At 40.8% G+C, this 13,974-nt stretch overlaps 1 protein-coding gene across 14 annotated transcripts in view; it reads right to left on the reverse strand.

Annotated features, from left to right (window-relative positions):
* LOC102391153 (LIM domain containing preferred translocation partner in lipoma) overlaps positions 1-13,974 on the reverse strand; it is a 756,640-nt gene that overhangs the window by 358,739 nt on the left and 383,927 nt on the right. The gene's annotated exons all lie outside the window — the stretch shown is intronic.

Raw genomic sequence — 13,974 nt, forward strand, 5'->3', positions numbered from 1 at the left:
GATCTTACCAACCCAGGGATCGGAACCACATCTCTTGCATCTCCTGCATTAGCAGGCAGATACTTTACCACTAGTATCACCTCTGAGGCTTCACTAAATTGGATGGAGTCCTGAGTGGTGGTTGCATGCCATGTTTCCTATCTTATCAGATCAGTGGAAGACCCTTTGCAAATGGCATAGCAGAGAGAAAAACCAGGTGACGCTACAAAGACCACTGGTCACCTGGAGGAGGGGAGGCAAACCTGCACATACTATGGGTTATGGGATGGATGTTTTGCACGTGTTCTTTCTCATAATTCTGGCCCCATCAAAAAGTAAATGTAATCATTCCTCTCTTATTGATGAGCACATTCAGATCTAAAGAAGTTCAATACTCTACCAGCACCCACAGAGTTGCTGAGTGGCAGAACAAGAATCCAGGTTCCAGATACCAGAGGGAGATCAGGAGCTCTTTATGCTTTGCCAGATGGATGACCCCAGCCCCGGCCCAGGCCAGCAGGCAGAAGATTCTGAGATGCTGGAAGGAGGAGGCAGGAGGGCTGCTGTGTTGACAACTGGCATTCAAAAGAGAAAGTGGTTTGGGGAACAGTGTTACATTCATATTTTCTGAAGTGAGTTTATGCGAGGCAAGTGTTTTTATTTTCTCTGATGAGAAACTGGGTGATGCTGGGTACCTTTTTCAAAGGGAAAATATTTCTCTTTGTGGCATGGCTGCAATAGAAGATTAATAAAATATGCAAAACTATAAATATAACTAGCATGAGTCAGGAGCCAGCATGACTTGGACAGAGGGGCTGGCAAGAAGCTTTGTTTTCCAGATTTGAGTGAAATAGTTGATTCTCTGAACATGGACATTCAGGAATGAAAACAACGCATCCTAATTGGTTTTCCTTACTAGAGACAGTACTATATACGTCAACTTCAGGCTTCTTATAACTGAAGCTCTTAATATACTATCATCCTTAACTCATAAAACTCAAATTGTATTACTTCCTTATAATGTTCTAAGCCTTTTTCACTTTGTGCATATTTCATTTATCATTTTACACTCTACTGAGATCCTGAATAGGTGACATTACATATACATCTGATAGAATATTTAGGACTCAGTTTTCACCATCATTGAACATCTCTATGCAATTCATATTTTTAAAAAATGTGTGAATAATCAAGTACTTGTGATCATGACGGTGGGCCAAGTAAGAGCTGAAGGTTGGGCCATATGTCGTCAGAAGGAATTATTCCTCTATCCCAAACCTAGAATTCCAGGCTGGAGGAAGCACTGGAAATTAACTACTTCATCTCCCTTATGTGACATCTAGGGAGACTAAGGCCCAAAAGGAACAGAGACACGTTAAGATCACTGAACCAGCAAGGGAACAGCAGAATATGTGCTGGAAATCAGATAGTTTGTTTCCTAGTCTCTATGGAGATTTGTGTTTCCTGTTGGAGACAAAACGTCAAGCTCTTTGTTGAAACAATAACTCTTCTTTTTCCCCATGAATTCAGAGTAGAACAAAGGCATTGCTACGCTGAAAAAAGCAGAGTCTTATGCCCATCCCTAGACAGAAAGTTCATCAGACTTCATCAGTGTGATCCATTATCCTTTAAATTCACCACATTCATTTCTGACCTTTGGGGTAAACCTGTGGTTTTACTTTGCTTGTATTTAGAATGGCACGGGGGAGGTAAAAATGGCAAAAATAACTATGGCCTGGCAGTTCTAGAAACTCTCTTTGCTGAGTTGTTTTAAAAAGTGTTGAAGGTTTGGGACTTCCCTGGTGGCCCAGCAGTTAAGAATGCATCTTTTAATGCTAGGGGTGCAGGACAAATCCCAGGTCGGGAAGCTAGGATCCCATATGCCTTGAGGCCAAAAATCTAAAACATAAAACAGAAGCACTGTAACAAATTAAGTGAAGGCTTTAAAAATGGTTCACATCAAAAAATCTTTTAAAAAAACACATTCAAAAGAAAGTATTGAAGGTTTTATTCCACCCCCCCTTCCCACCCTTTGTCTTCACTGGTTCAGCAAACATCCACTGACAGCCTAACTCATACCAAGAATTTTTGTTAAATTTACTCTTAATTTTACTTTTGCTTCATTTCATTCCTGGGTCATTTACTGTGTGACGGATACTGTGCCAAGTGTTTATCTCATTTAATCCTCCCAATAACCCTATGGGTGGATAATATCACTTCCTCCCTTTAAAAAAAGGCACAGAGGAAGGGCAAATAAGTTTTCCACCCTCAAACAACTAGTAAATATGGAATGAGGATTGGACTCCAAGCAGTATAATTCCAGAGTCCTTGTATTTAACAATTATTTGGTGTGGGTTCCACCTGGACAAAGAAAAAGTAAAACACGCGTGAACCATTGACTCAGAAGAATGGTGAAAATTGTTTGTCTTAAGGTAACAGCCATCAAAGATTTAAATCCAGTTGTCCATGTTTTAATTCTCATGGCATTTAATCTAACAGTGCAGATAAATTGCTCATTCACTCACTCACTCCTGAAGCACTTTTACATTACATTTTTAGATGGTTTTGTCTCTAGATTCTCTTTCAACCTCAATATCCTTGTTCATGACATCTCTAATGGTTCCTCTATGTCTCCAAGAAACATCAAAATCTTGGCCCCAGAGCTTAATCTATCATTTTAGATAATGTCACTCAGTATCATGATTTTATATTTATATCTGCTGCCACTGCTAAGTCACTTTAGTCGTGTCCGACTCTGTGTGACCCCATAGATGGCAGCCCACCAGGCTCCCCCATTCCTGGGATTCTCCAGGCAAGAACACTGGAGTGGGTTGCCATTTCCTTCTCAATGCGTGAAAGTGAAAAGTGAAAGTGAAGTCACTCAGTCGTGTCAGACTCTTCGAGACCCCATGGACCACAGCCTACCAGGCTCCTCCATCCATGGGATTTTCCAGGCAAGAGTACTGGAGTGGGGTGCCATTGCCTTCTCTGAAATTTATATCTACTGATTCCTAAATCTATATCAAGTCAACACTTTGCCCTTGAACCCCAGGCTCAAATACATAACTGTCTACTCAACCATTACTTCTAAGGCTAACAGTTGGCTCAAATTTAGCATATTGAAAATCAGATTCCTGAACACCTTTTGTTCTCAAAGAAACAAAAATCAAAACACAATACTAATTATCTTGCTGTCCTCCTGACATCTCACTAAATTGAGTATTCATCCTTCTCACTGCTCAGGCTAAAACCTAGCAGTCATTCTTGGCTCTTCTTTTGCTCTCATACTCTAGATCTCATCTGTGTACTAAACTTGTGGATGATACCATCAAAATATATCCAGAACCTCATTTGTTAGCATGTGCCCCTTACCTACCAACAAAGTATCGTTTCTAGCCCACATTCTCTTCTCCACAAAGGGGCTAGAGTGATGCTTAATGTTAATCACATGATTCCAAGTGTTCCCCATCTCACTCAGAGCAGCCTACAAGATCCTGTGCAACAGTCCCTGTTTCCTCCCTGCCCTTATCCTTTATCATTCCCCTTAGGATCACTCAGCTCCAGCTTCTTTTGGCTCCTCTACCCTTTCTCAAACCATACATCTGCCAGCTAGGCTCCTTCCTCAGTGCTTTTCTCTTTGGAACATGCTACCTTCTGTCCCAGATACTTGCATGCCTCACTCCCTCACCTACCTCCCTTCTCTAAGCTTCTCCAACTGCCTTATATAAAATAACCAAGGCAGGAGACATGAGTTTGATCCCTGGGTCGGGAAGATGCCCTGGAGAAGAATATGGCAATCCACTCCAGTATTCTTGCCTGGGAAATCCCATGGACAGAGGAGCCCGGCGGGCTACAGTCCGTGGGCTCATGTCTATGTCCAACAAAAGAGTTGGACATGACTAAGCGACTAAACAACAACAAACCAAGGCACTCTCTCTCCCCTTTTAGTCTTGCTATATTTTTCTCTACATAGCACTTAACTCCATTAGACTTAAATGTTTGCTTGCTTATATACTTATGGTACCTCTCCCCAGAGGAAAATGCACTGCTTGAGGAAATACACTTTGTTTTATTCATAGCTGTGCCTTCACCCTCTCAGAGACTTGCCACCCAACAAGTGTTCAATACATCTTTCAAACGATCATGAATACATGGCTCCTCTTGTTACTCTTATAGGAGTTCTAGAAATAAGACCCAGTGTGAAGAATCCAATAGCGTAAAAAGGAAGGCAGCAGTGTAAGCACTTCTAAAAGTAGCTTGTTGATTTAGAATCAAAGTAACATATTATATGTCACCATAGATCTGGACTGTGAGTCATAGACTGTTAAACTTGGGAGGCAGCTGTGCTGGACTAGAAAGAAAGTTAACTGGGAGTCAGGTGATGATGGCCCCAGCGCTGGCAGTGCCGCTGACCTCTGCACGACCTCAGACAAACAGGTTTAGCCCCATGGGCTCTCCTCGTTCATCCAAGTAAAGAACAATTCACCTCCAATCTCTCTGGGTTTGTAGTTTGATACGAAATTCAACTAGTACTTGTTCAAAAGATACCCTTTCAGAATTCATGTACAGAAGATCGTCCACTGTTGTCAACTCTACTCTCAAGTTAGGAAAGAAGTCACATTTGAAATTGCATTCCTTTTCTGAAAAAAAAGTGGTACATAATTAACATCTAAAGTGGGAGATAGAGTCTTCTTCCTCTCCATGCACCACTGTGGATGCTGGATACCATCAACTACAGCATAGAAGGAACAAATGTTCAGGATGCTAAATTCTTCCAGAAACACACACACACACACATATTCATATATGCACACATGTGAAATTCACACATGGAAAATAGCTTTCAATTTTCCTTCAAATACGCTCATTTCCCATTCTCAATACGAAGTCTCATGTAAGCATAAAACACATTTCCCATAAATAATAGAGATGACCTTTAAAAATACAACCCTCTATTCCCCAGCCTGCAATTACACAAAGATCAAAGCCAGTTTACTCCCCTGCATTAACATTTCTGTGATCAGATATAATGTGGGCACCCTGATTCTCTGTGTCAAGGGATTGTCTCACAAGTGACTTGCATGGTAGAAGCTCAGGCACTGAACCCGGCTCTGACACTGTCTCCTTAGAGGCTGATTCCACCGTGGTGGTGTCACAAGCCAATGTACTCTTTAGCTGCTTTCCTCCGCAACACAACAGGGTAATTGCACCTGACGGAACAATAAATCTCAATTTCCCTGTTCCACCAGTTGAATCTTTCAATTTCCTAGGATCCTTCTATTCACTAACTCCCCTCAGCATTACACATCATTCTTGAATAAGTACACAAGTTAAATGCCCACTTCTACATTAATGTCACAGGGAAGCTGTGGCAGTTCTTTAATTTGACTTCCTAGATCTGTTCCCTGGGGACACAGGAGAAAGCTGTTGTTCCTGGACTGAATATATGAAGAGGTCATCCTTCCCCTCACTCAGGCTCTGTCTGCTCCAGGAAGCACAAGTTCAGTGTACCAAGGAACAGGCATCTCTTTGTCCTCCCAAGCACCCTAGCTGCTACCACCTTCCACTTTCCAAAATCTGAGACATCTTGCCCAATGAAAGGCATCATGAACTTTTCACCTAAAAAAGTCATAGACCGTGAATGGCATTCCTTTGTGCTCCAGAAAAACTTAGTAGAGGAAGAGGGCAGAAAAGAATATGGTAAAAAAGAAACAGGGGACACAGCACTATGCAAATGACATGAAATATGTCCCAGGACATTAAGTCAAAAACTAGACTTAATTTTCCCATAGAAATAAAAGCAAAGGATTGTTGGGTAGCATCAAGCTACTTACTGCAACGGTTTAACTTCATTGTAAATCAAGTGCCTTCATGCTAAAAAGCATTGTCTAGCTCCTTGTTGCCATCAGGATGCTTTGGAACTCTACATAAAGCACAGAACACACCTCATGATCTGTCTACTTCAGCTCTTCTCAGTTACATCCTCTCTCTCTATATATTATTAACAATCTAAAATTATTTACATCTCCATAAAAAGACCAAGGTTTATAGAATCATGGTTCCCCTGAAGATGTCCACATTGTGATTCCTGGTACCTCTGAAAGCATGATTTAGGCAAAAGAGACTTTGCTCATATGATTAAGATTAAAGATCTTGAAATGGAGAGGTTATCCTGGATTATCCAGGCGGCCCTAATCTAATCACAGGCCTTCCTAACAGCAGAGAATCCTTCTGAGCTGTAGTCAGAGGGAGACACGACTACAGAACAATGGTCAAAGTGGAGCAATGTTGCTGGCATTGAAAGGAACTGGAAATTCCTTTTGAGCTAAGTAGCCTAGGTTTATTTGCCTTATTTTCCAAAAAATATTGCAATGCTAGATTTGCCTTATTTGATTTCTTATTATGCTCTATCTTGAATTATGATGTTGTTCTTCAGTCTCCAAGTCGTGTCTGACTCTTTGCGACCCTACGGACTACAGCACATCACTAGTTGTAACACAGGGAGTTTCTTTAATTTAAAAGTTGTGGAGAGTGTCCAATGGGGAGAGGGAGTTCTATTAAGATTCTGATAAAGTAAGATTGCCTTTGAGGTACCTTGGTCACATTAACATCAAAAAAAATCCCTTTTCTTTCACCATAGAAATACCTTGTCAGTATAACTACATCATCGGATATCTACATGAGGTTCAGGAAAGCTTCATGATCAAAGTGATGTAAATACAGCAACAGCAGTCACAAATATTACGTTCTGCACAAGCAGCAATGAAAATTTAGCACTGATGTTTTAACGTACACCAACCTTGAGCCCCATGTGTTTCATCAACTTCCAAGGTAGGAATGATAAGCTAATGAAAAGACAACTGGGCTGGTAATTATAAGCCCTAGTTTCTAAATTCTTGATCTTCTAAATATTAACTCTGTAACCTGAAGTCAGTCATATGACAGTGTTCTTAATTATAGTAAGTGCAACACACGTGAGGCAGCGCTTTGGAAAAGAATGCCCAACAAGCCTGGGATACTGGTCCTTGCAGGGAGCAGAATTGTTCACATTAGCTAAGAGCCGTGTCTTGGCTTGAGTATCCTTGCAATGAGATAGGAGTGAAGCCAATCCAAGTGTTTGCTAGAATAAATGCGACCACTGATGAGATGTGGCCTGGCTTCCCCTCTAGAGGAGACAACTAGATGACAAGGTCAACAGAAGATGGTATGAGAGGGAAAGGGACTGGACTGGCCACACCTCAAATGCAGAGAATTTCTGCATGTTTTCCAACAGAACTCTTTTGGCACCATCTCAGCAGAGTTTAATTATATCTCTATGAGGATATAATAAATTGAATTATTTTCCCATTAATGTATCTGCCCAAAATTACCAGAGACAGAGAAAATGATAAGGACCTCAGTGTTCTGATTTCTAGTCCAGATCTATTCCTACCATAAAAGGTCAGCTCCTTGTCTGGAAAAGTTATTTGATCTAAATCTCAATGTGCAAATAATTCTGATTTAAAGTCTTTCTTATAAGAGGTCAAATCTTTTCTCAGTACTATCTCAGAGTTCTATTGTGCTGGAGATAGGAGTAAGGGCTTTGGAACCATGCAGCCCACCTGTAATTCCCACTTATACAGTCATGGACTGTGTGAATTTGGGAAACTTATTTAACCACCCTCAGGCCTCAGGATTCTCCTCTGTTCAACTGAGATACTACGAGTTCACCTCTTAAGTATAAACACAAAACAAAATAACATACACAAAACATTTGGCAGCGATCTTGGCAAATAATAGGAACTTAGGCAACACCAACTATGACCATTATGTCTTCAGACAATAAAGATCACAACTCCACAGAGTGCTCAGGATGTATGGGTGTTTGGTGTACATATCTGTTATATGTATAAAGTGTGTGCATATGTATAAAACTGTAGGGATGTGTGTTGCACATGTGTATGTCTTGTTTATGTAATTATATATGTGCATGTATGTTGCATAAGTGTAGATGTATATATGATGCATTTGTATAAATGTGTGAGTATGCGGGTATAAGAGGTATAAGTGAATGTGTGTATGCTTCTGTGCATGAGAGGTTGGGGAAGTTATGAAAGTGATGAAGGAAAAACTAGAGATGGGAAGAAACTAGTTCACAAATAAAAATACAAAGGCCTTGATAGATAACAGCTTTAAAAACATATATCCTGTGTTTGTTTAAGAAAAAAAAAAAAGCAGATGAGCACTTAGATATCTTACAGCACGATAGTGATACATCTTTAGATTAAGTTTACAAATCTATCCTCACATTCTAAGGTCTTACCTTCTCAGAAGTTGCTGAAGAGGGAACGAGCATAGCTGTGTAAGCCTGTGCTCATATTTCCTTCCCACGTCAGGAAAGGCTGTGAAGTGGTCATAATTTTTAATGAAGAACCTCATTCCCACATAGAGAAAAGGAAATGGGTGGTGGTGGAGGCTTTTGTGCTCCTCAGTCTCAAGTAAACTAACTTTATATGTATTGGGCTTATCAGTCTTTTCTGCATCTCAGATGCTGTACTTGGAGATGATGAGATAAAGCACAATGCGACAGCCTTCAGCATTAAGCCAGGCCACTGCAATTAAGCAGAATTGTCTGGTAATCAGGCTCTGAGCTACCAAAGATACATAAACTACATAAAATTACTTTTAAAAACCACGGTTTGCAGGTCTCTGAGCTATCAGTCAAGTCAATATCCTCTAATCTCTTCTGGTGGTGTTTATGGTATTAGGGAAAAAAAAAAAAGATTTGGAAAGATAGAAACACCACAGTGAGGTCCCATCAATTTCTTTCTTTCTTGGATTTTCAAAAAATAATATGGAGCTTTAATATGCAAAGGGAGACAGTGTATTTTAGTACTGCTGTATCACACGTTCCAAGTTTTTTAAAAAAAAAATGGAATCAATAATGAATAAAACAAAACAAAGACTTCACTTAAACTATCTACCAACATCCAGCTTAAATGGGACACTGTATTGGAACACCTCATAACTATTTTCATAGATTTAAAGCCTCTAAATGCATTAAGTATATTCCAGGAATGATGGTGGTGCCTGTTTTTATCAGAATATTAAGTTTATGGTTTTCTTTTCCTGCCATTCCTGTGGAAGTCTTAGCTTCTTCTCAGTTAGGTCTCACCCCTAGCACCAAGCACCTGTTAGTGACTGTTTAGATGGACCCACAGTACCGGGGCATCTCAGGGCCACCTGGCCCCTGCATGCACCACTCCCTAGTGGAGGCCATTCTCCAACAGACTAAGCTGTGAGAGCACTGTGCAGCAGCGTTGTGAATGCGCACAGTCGTCCCCAGCCCGAGACTTGCTGTCCTCCTCTTTAAGACCAAGAGACTTCGTCCAGAAGACTTCCAAGAATCTACCCAACACTGCAGTGCTGGAGTAAGGAAAGGTGAAATGCACAGCCCATCACAAAGGGTTCCGCCATCAACACCATCTGTGCCCCTCCTGGGGTCTACCTTCACCTTCTTCCTACTTTTTAGATCCACATCAAATCTGTCTTGATAGTTTTAGGACAAGAGACACAGTGGCTGGCAGTTTCTATATTCATAGCCCTTTTCTTTTCTGCCTTTGCCCTCCCTCATCTTCACCCCAAGAATTTCCTTACTGATTATACCCTCATTTGAGGCAGCAATACAAGGCAGGAGTCTAATGAAATGTTCGAACCCAACTTACCAACACATGGACAAAAAGTACACGCATGTGTACTAAGTTGTTTCAGTCGTGTCTGACTCTTTGTGATGCTATGGACTGTAGCCCGCCAGGCTGCTGTGTCCATGGGATTCTCCTGGCAAGAATATTGGAATGGGTTGCCATGCCCTCCTCCAGAAGGGGATCTTCCTGACCAAGGGATTGAACCTGTGTCTCTCAGGTCTCCTGCACTGGCAGGCAGGTTCTTTACCACTCTAACCACCTGGGAAGCCTGGACAAAAAGTGAGTAAGCACTTAATTCCTATATGGTGATAACTTTTCCAATTCACCAGGTCAAGCTCCCTGTACCCATAAAAATGACACTTCAAAACATCTACCAAAGGAGGTCATGAAAGGGAGTAGAAAACATTAGAATTCATCCTTTTGTGATCTGGGGTAGGATAGGTTATGAGTCTTCCTCAAGGAATGAAGAACCCATGGAATAATTTCTAACAGAACCTGAGGAGATCTAGAGTTCAAATCCTTTGTAAACTGAAGTGTTAGCATAAGAGAATGGAAGTAGCTTGTCTGCAAAAAAAAAAATCTTACAGCAAGTCAGGGCCAAAATTAAGATGAGAATCTGCATGCTCTACCCATGGCACCACACTGCCTTCATCATCTGGTTTTTGTATTCTTGCATGGGTTTGGCTTTGAGCCACATAAACTTACAATGGGATCGGTGGGAGAATGATGTGACTGACCCCAAATGGGCAGTGGATTGGTTCCCTCATTAATCCCACCCTGGGAAGCAAAATGATCATTAGGTCTTTCCTGAGGGCTCCAAGGACATGAAGAATTAGCCCAGTGCAATGGGACTGGTTTTCATATTAGATATGGAGATGCCTCAGGGCAGCATCTGGAGAAAGAGGATGATGCTCAACAAAGATCCAAGTCCCAACTTCATGTTTTAACCAGATCTGTTTTACTTTAGCCATTTTATATACCAAGTTCAAACTTCAGAGTTCATTGGAACAGAGATCACGCTATGGAGGACTACTGACTGACCATGGATTGAAGCAATGAGTTTAGTTTCCTTTTCATGAGAATTAAGGTAAGACATTTCACGTTTTTGGACCTCAATTTCATCTTTTATTAGATGGGTTAATAACCCACATGTGGTACGTTGTCAAAAAGACACTGTATGGTAAGTGTGATTTTTGTGCAATGAAGCACTTCCAAATCATGAATGTTACCACATGACACTGCTACAGAGAGGCCCAGCAGTTTTATAAAGAAGGGATATGAGAAAAAAGGCTGACCCTAGCAGTTCTAGTGACTTACGACTGGTGTAATTTTACCCTGATGTGACACAGAACTTTCTAGGCCCCATCCTGATAGTTTTTAGATGAGTCACTGGCAATGAGGTATCTGCACTGAGGACAGACAGACAGAGGGATCACAGAGAAATGTAACACTGTGCATCTTTGTCTGCTGTGGTCTAAGATTCCTGGTCTGAGTCAATACTATGTCTATAAGGCAGACGGGAAGACAGAAGGAAAGAATGCATTTGCAGAAACATTTACCTGCCTTTCCAAGTTTAGGTCATGACATTTGCCCTACACACCCTCAGTTCCAACTGATCTAAACTATTTCCAGTTCCTTAGTAAATCCACATAAGGCATCTCTGGAAAGCCTCCTCTGATCTCTCAAGGAGGGAACTAGAGCACCTTGCTCTATGAATCCATAAAGTGTTGCTCATTGCATTTGCCATCTATCCCTGCCGTCTGTTTACAAATCTGTTTCCTACACTGGAAGTCCTTTGTGGGCTGGGGAGCACTAGAACTTTGGTCCCTCTGATTTTTAAACTGCAGCATCCTGTATTCAGTAAGGACTTAATATGTGCTGGTTGAGAAAAGAGATGAGAATGATTTGATAAATGAACAAGTTTTTAAAACGGATACAAACTAATACATAATTAGCTATAGTTTTCTCAATTTGGGGGTTAGACTTTGGTAAAAATTCCAAGATAGGAACCAATTCCGATATAGGATTTTGTTTACTGGATAGGTCACCAGGCAGAACACCAAGGAGCTGAACTTTTGTGGGACAAGAATAGATGTCCCTCAGTTTCTTTAGTTTTCAACTAATATCACCTATTTTCCATTTTCTATTCTGATCTGTCTCTTCTTACTCAGCTATTCTTCCCAGCTTACCCCAGACTCCCATATGTCTCATTAAATTAAAGGCAAAATCATCATAACCACTACACACTATGGATGGAACCAGTGGAATGTTATTTTTTGGCGGTGGGGTGGCAGGGGCGGTTTCCTAGCATTGGCGACTAGAGCACCTGGGGACAGGCTCAGACCTATTACTTTCAAAGGCAATACTTGCCTGCTTGTGATTCCTCTGTATTAATATTGCTTCTTCATTCTTTTTAAGGTAGACAGATGGTGATGGAGATGGGAAAGGTGTAAGTAAGAGGATGGTGTGGGCAAGGTTTGGAGATATAGATAAAACATGGACATATTCAGGTTAGAGTAGTTAAAGCATGGGTTCCAAAACTAGATGACCTTGATTTCAATATGAATTCTGCCGTTTATGAACTGGTTTGACCTTGGGTAATTTACTTAACATCTCTGGGCCTTGGTTTTCTGATTTGTCAGAATGAAAATAATGACTACATCGTGAAGTTGTTGTATAAATTAAATGAACTTTAAGAGAACTACAGAACTTACAACATGTCTGGCACTTAGTAAGTACTCAACAACGGAACTCAATAAAATGTAACATAGGCCATTATAATATGATAGGATTAAGTATGACATGACACAGTACAACAAAATACAACACAGTGCTATGCTAATGTGCTACACTATCATTGCACAATACAGTGATAGACTATATTTTCCAAAGATGGCCACAACAATATCTCATGCACATATGTTATTGTCAAACCTTTCATAACCCCATTAAAAGGTGGAGTCTACGTCCCTTGCCCTTGAACTGGGTGAGTCTTTGTGACTATCTCAGCCAACAGTGTACAACGGAAGTAACATTATATGTAATTTCTAAAACTAGGTCTTAAAAATCCACCTTGTTCTCTTAGGCTATTTATTCACTCTTGGAACTCAGCTGCCATGTTATAAGGAAACCCAAGCAATATGTGGAGGTATGAACATTGGGAGAAGCCATGATCGCCAAGCCATAGCACTAGCCAAGCTCTCAGCACCAATCTGCTGACCAACAATCATGTGTCTTGAAAATGGATGCTCCACATTCAAGTCAAGCCACCGGGCATGTTTCACAGAATAGAGATAAGCCATTCTCACGAAACAGTACCCAAAGTGAAGATTCATGAGCAAAATAAGCAATAGTGTGTTTGGGAGCAGTTTAGCATGTACCAATGGATGTCTGACACAAATCTAGAAATAGATAAAATTATCTATATTTGTATGAACTGATAGTCATCCTTTTTGACAAAAAGGAATGCTTGTTTTGCTTCAAACTACACATCATTAGTTTCAATAAAAACATAATTTTTTTTAATAAAATGCTGTTCTAAGTTGTACAAATTTCTGCAAACAAGTGTCATTGTGTTTATCATGTGTGCTAAGTCACTTCAGTCACGTCTGACTCTCTGTAACCCTATGGACTGTGGCCTGCCATTCTCATCTGTCCATGAGGATTCTCCAGGGAAGAATACTGGAGTGGGTTGCCATGCCCTCCTCCAGGGGATCTTCCCGACCCAGGAATCAAACCCATGTCTCTTATGTCTCCTGCATTGGCAGGTGGGTTCTTTATCATTAGTGCCACCTGGGAAGCCCCAATGTGTTTATCAGACATAAATAAACATACAAGAGAAACAAAAGCTCCACGTTACCAACTGAATAACGATTTTAAGGAAGAAAATGAATCAAGGTAACACAGCTACTCAGAGGCAAATTGAAAGTCACAAAGTCAAATCTTTTTATGCCAAATCCAGAGCTGTGTCAAAGGGGTTTGAGGACTTTGATCCAACTGATCTGGCTACAATCTCTGTGGCCTGAGTAAGACCCTCTGTGAACCATGGAGTCCTTGAGAAAATGAGGTGTTTAGATAAAAAGACCTCTAAAACTCCACCCAGCTTTAACTTCTCAGACAGAAGAATCCCTCCTCCACCTGTTAGAGCCTTTCATTATTGCATATTCCTTCCAGACTGGATTCTTCTCTTGGTATCCCACTTGCCTCCTTGTCCCTGACTCACAAATCCACCAGATTCCACAAGCAAATTCATGTTTGTATTAAATTCCTTATTTAGGCATAAGATGTCTTATTTCATCCCCTTCTATGGTAG

Source organism: Bubalus bubalis, chromosome 1 (assembly GCF_019923935.1).
Source record: "Bubalus bubalis isolate 160015118507 breed Murrah chromosome 1, NDDB_SH_1, whole genome shotgun sequence".
Taxonomy (NCBI): Eukaryota; Metazoa; Chordata; class Mammalia; order Artiodactyla; family Bovidae; genus Bubalus; species Bubalus bubalis.